Below are 6000 nucleotides of genomic sequence, written 5' to 3' on the forward strand. Positions count from 1 at the left end.
GAGAAGTATCATCAGCATATTGAGAATTTAAAATACTACAATTTTCTATATTGAAATCTTTGGCAATGACCGGATCATTAAGGACGGCTTCCTATGTGTGCAAACTCTCTCTGGTTTTGGAGGCTGTGGTGTACTGGTGTGGTGTCACCTTGTAGTAGTTGAACTCTTGCCCCTTTTATTGGGCAAACCAGTTGTCCTACTCCCGTTATGCGGAGCGGTAGTAGGAATTACACAGTAGTGTGTCCCGATCAGGGAATTACTCAGAGCCTTCCTAACACGGGCGAGCAGTCAACTGAAGACCAAAAGTGAAGTGGTGTCAAGGGAGATGCTAGGAATAAGAGTAAATAAAGATCCTAAATAATTACCTTTTACGATCATGCAATATGGGCAGCAGGTATAATTCCAAAGCTATACCTGATTCAAATTATCGAGGAAAAACCCCCACTTAAGGCTATGTTGCTGTCCGTCTGTTTGTCGTAAAATTTTATTTGAAGAACTTGCTTTCAATGTATTGTAACATCTTGCCGCAAGAAGTGGTCTTTCATTTAAGTTATTTATATGTATTAGTGGAGCGGCTAAGTATGAAAATCGTTCAAAGTTTGAAGGAAGCATGAAACTTTGCAAAATGACCGCCATTTTGAAATCCAGATGGCCGTCAATATTAAAGTTGTTTCAGTATTTCTATCTGTAAGTGATCGATCAAAAATTTAACACCTTCATCCATATTATTGATGCCTACTATTAATTATTGGTCATTCTGGTTGTGTTAAACCTCATGTAGAAAGACCGCCATTTTGTATTTCAAGATGGCCACCAAATTTACTATATGTATATACCTAATATCAAAGAAACACAATTTAACAAAGCATGACAATTTATTGACTCGTGCCCTATCAGGGCCTCGAACTCACGATCTATGGCACCCAATCGCCTAGCCAAACATAGCTGCCTTCTACCACTGTAGAGACTTAGAAATATCATCAGGAAGAAAGATAGGATATCTGATAAACTGTTGAGAACAGAGGAGGTGTTTTCGAAAGATACCAATTGTAGACAACAAAAACTAATTGAGGATCATCTCCTTTTTAAATGTGAAATGTAAGATATTATTTGCCAGCAGAATGGAAATATTCATGACGGCTAACGGATATATTTTGGCTGAAGCAAGAAGGCATTCAAGGCTTCAAATGGTTTATTATCTAATGCATATGGATGATATCTACTATTCCTATTCCTAACCACTGCAATGGAATTATCAGGAAATATCTAAACGAAATCACTTCGGCAGTCCTCGCATATCATTTGGAATTCCTCTTCCAAAGGAGGCTTCGTGGATTAGATGGCCGCACTTTTATTGAATACCACGTTCATGCCCGGCCGTCAACTGTTTATCAATAAGTTTGATGTGGATTCAGGGTAAGATATTCTCTCTATTGTTAATAATCAGATAAATAATCAGGGAAATTGGTTCGATGAAATCCTGAACGACACCAATAACATCGGGAGACACCACTTAAGGAAGGACTTCGAGTAAGTGAATAGCAAGGTTTTTGCCACCAAAGCTTGAATGTCTCGTTTGACAGTAGTGACACTAGAATTAACCGCAAACAAGTCCTTGCGAAAATAGCCATGAGCATCTCTATATCAAAACTTTACAAATGTTAGCTGAGCCTCCGTAGCAATTCCAATGTCATTACTGGCTTAGGAGATGAAGATGGCGACGGCAAGACAGACGATGTGTTGAATTAAGAACAGATATGAAGCACTATGCTAGTAGTGCTGTATATGTAAACTAAATCCACTTAGAACACATAGCCACCATCAGTAAAACATGCATACAGTACAAAGGACAGGGTGACTTAACTAACATAGTCAGATATTGGTGATCTGAAACCTTGCCGAATTTATTTCTGGTTGACGTCGATATACATTTTTTTATGACGAAAAGTGAGACCGATAGTGCAGGCTGCTGATTTTGCCACCAGAAATTCTTGCGCGTTCTACAGCCCCAACTCCTTTAAAAAAGTATAGCAGTTGCCCTTAGAAGATGCTAAATAAATTGGCAGACATCTTGAAAAGATTGTCATTGTACTCTGCGGGTGTCACAGCCTGGACAATATCTGGGGCAGCTTCCTCATAGTAGGACTCGCAGGTTCCCAACCGCATATTTGGATACAAGGTCACAGGTACACTCCCAAAGTTAACAATAGTTACAGACTTCTCTTCCATACGAGTATTGACAATGCCTGGAAGCAAGAGTACATCTTGATCGGCAAAAGTATCCGTCGTCATCTCAATAAGTCCAGCATCAGCTAAATGAGTTGAACCCGATATAGAAATAGGTACACCAACACGTGAAAAAGGTGGAACTACGATAGTCTCAGTTGCAGAAACTTTACATACCATCTGTGTTTCTCCGCCAAGCCAACAAGGAATGTCGCCGGTGTTTGTACAAAGTGCCAATTTCCTATAATCTATCCTGGTTATGTGTTTCAGAAGAAAATCTTGTCCCAGTATTGCATCCCCAATGATGTCACAAACAGTAACGGGTGTGTGATATATGGTATCACCAATTAGGAACCCAAGTTCCGTACGGCCTTGAACTTTTACTTCATTACCATTTACATCTAACAACATGCGTGAATTTGAGGTAAGATGGTAGTCACTGCTTAAAGAATGGAAAACAGATGTCGGGATTAAAGTAGCTGTTGAGCCGGTGTCAATCAAAAAGTTTACAGGTATAAGCCATTGTCCCACTTCTTGTATGGTTCTCCAACATTTCCTAGCCACATCACACTTTCGTTTCCGCTGGGCCTTTCCTACGTCATTCTTAGGCCCTCTGAGCTGACGGATTGGAGTTTCCCTGAATCTGTTGATTATTACTTGGATTCGTCTTATCAGGACAATCCCTCATGAAATGATTTGGAGATTGACAGATATAACAAGTCCTCTAGTAGGAGATAGCTCTAAATCATTGTAATTGACATACGACGAATATACGGGCGCGCTGACTGGTCAGATACCACTATAGTTTTAAATATAGAAACGTGGAATGACCGGATGTACCACCTCGGTATATAGTATTAGTAAATGGGAGATAACTCCACGAATTATGAGGAAATATTCATCTTAATTAGAATTTAGTTACTTTCTCATTGACTCATTTATGTATAGGTATATAAAAACCTATTGAAGTACCTTGCCTTATCAGTATATGCTGCTGTTGCTGGCTGAGCAAATCTGACAAGACAGTTGAAATCGCGCGCTTATATAAACTTTCCAGCGATCACGTGACCGAATCTGACCAATCACCGCTTGTCCGGCTCCGTACAATAATCTCTTCGCCGGACAATAAAATCAATGACATGACGATATATCTAAATAATTAACTATCGCATGTCCGTTTGATCTACGATTAATTTACACATAATAAAGTACTAGAATATGACGTGTCAGTCAGAATTTACACAAAAACAATGTTTCTACTAACTTGTCAGGCACTTTGGTATAGATACTATTATAGTACCGGAAGTACACTGATGCTCTCTGACACGAAATATAGTCCGCAGACTTTACTCTAAATGTATGCGTTACACAACGCATCGTTCTCACACTTTGATACAACATTCTTTCAAATCACTCTTACGATATTACTATATAATATAATAAGTTATTTAGCAAGGCTTTCCTTATCCCTATTCTGCTACTTAGTCACTACGTAAATAAAGATGGCGCCCGCGAATCGGACAACTCTGGTAATCGCGCATAGACTGACGATAATGCATCAGTTACACTTCACAGGTTGTAGTATCAGGATGAGAATCCTTCCAACTGACGAAAGTCTATTTTGATATGAAATAAGAAGATTAACAGACTTTGTTACTCCGACTCCCATCAGTTCACAAATCCATGTCGTCCACGAAAATCCACTTAGATGCATCACAGCTGTGATTATCGGTAAACTTTTACTACTATGTGAATATATATAGGTAAAATCTATGTCCTGACTTCCCAACATTTCCCATGTACATTAATTTGGTATCCTAAGCTCTAAATAACGATCAGAATCTCTCATGACACACACGCACATTGCAAATGGCCAGAGTATAAACATTACTGGTAAATACAAGTCTTATGTTTATTACAAAACACATGAGAAATAAGGTGGATTGTGTTCTCAGACACCATAAGGTGAAATGTGTGTCTAGATGTTCTCAAATGGTTATGGATGACTTGAAAGTTCCATAGGAGGTACACTGTAATGAAGGATTTGAAAGGACGAAGACGAAGTATTAAGGTTTAATAGAAGATATAAATATCCTAGAATGTAGAAATAGTGTTCCTGTTTCACGAACGTTCATCTTAAAAGCTATTTCCAACATTGGAGTAACTTAAACGGGAAGTGATAAAAAATCAACGGTGGATTTACTCTTAAAATTAGGAAAGAAGGCACCCGATCGATCGCAGAAGTGACAAGTTATGAGTTGGGTGTTACATCGCTGTTGACTTGTGACATTGAAGAAGTTCCAGTTGAGGAGTCGATAAAAATAATGATGATCCTCTAATGACGCTTGTAGAGTTGCAATTCAGGATTTTATTCCAATATAATTCAAGGCATGTCATATGTATCAACATTTTAAGAGTGTTAATTTGATTTTTAGCTCGATCACTGACAGGGTGAAATACGGAAACAACTTTAAATTAAACGGCCATCTTGGATTTCAAAATGGCGGTCATGTTGACATTAAAATAAGAATCAAATTATTTATGTATTAAACACCACACAAGTATAAGTACTCTCACTATATTTGCTTACAGTTAGTTTTGCTAATTCGATGCATTATATATCCAGATATTGCTCTCAAAGTTGGCGACCATCTTGAAATACAAGTGGCGGTCCTTCTACATTAAGTTTAACACTGCCAGAATGCTCCTAAGTATCAATAATATGGGTGTAGACGTTTAAAGTTTGGGTCTAGCTGGTTGGAACGTGAGTTATGGGTCGCAGAAGGTGGGTTTTGGCGGCCATTTTGAAAACCAACTTTGCGGCTGCCAGAGGCCGTGATTTTTTGGGGTTCATATTTCCCTGTAACCTTTTGTCCCAAGGAAGCCATATGCAAAGTTTCATTCTTTCTTCAAATTTTGAACAATTTTGTCGACCGAAAAAATCGACCTTAGCCGCTCCACCATATCACTTCTTTCAGTAAGCACAGGAGTTTGACGTTCTGTCATTAATATATACTATAAAACTCCTGTGCAGTAAGTGTACTTGAACATAAACCAAGATGAATTTATGTATCATGTCTAACCTTAAGTAATAATGTTGAGTTATAAATCGCTGTGTATAGCTTGTAAATTTTGGCAAATTATGCGAAAAAAAGAATGTGCATTCGACTTATGATGGTTTACATTCCTACCATTTAGACGGTCATCCCTGTATGCAGTGTGTTGCGTTTGTGAATGTTAATGTTTTGGGAGGGTGCAGTATATTCGTGTAAACTCTTGTCCATTTTACAGTGATGGTAGAATGATAGCTTCTTTTAGTTACCAAGAGTCACTACCACGTTGGTATTTACTGTTCTTGACAGTTTTTATATCATCTGACCCGAAGCGTCAACTTGACCTATTGTCATCAAGCATCGTCCATCGCCGTCCGCCGTGCGTAAACTTTTCATTCTAACGAATTCGTCTCATTAACCGGAAGGCCCACGGTACTGATATTTGGCTTGTAGCATGCTGGGATGAAGGTATACCATGTTTATTCAAATGGATGACCTTGACCTTCATTCAAGATCACAGGGGCCAAATAGGCTAAAATCTTTAAACGGCTTCTTGTGAATAACTAAGAGGCCTAGATACCTTATATTGGACATGTAGTATGTTGGCGTCAAGGGACACCATGCTTATCAAAATGAATGACCTTGACCTTCATTCAAAGTCTAATTCATCAAATATATCAGACCCTGAAATTCTATTAAAAGAGTTCTTTTGTATAGTCTT

This window comes from Argopecten irradians, chromosome 5, assembly GCF_041381155.1.
Source record: "Argopecten irradians isolate NY chromosome 5, Ai_NY, whole genome shotgun sequence".
Lineage (NCBI taxonomy): Eukaryota > Metazoa > Mollusca > Bivalvia > Pectinida > Pectinidae > Argopecten > Argopecten irradians.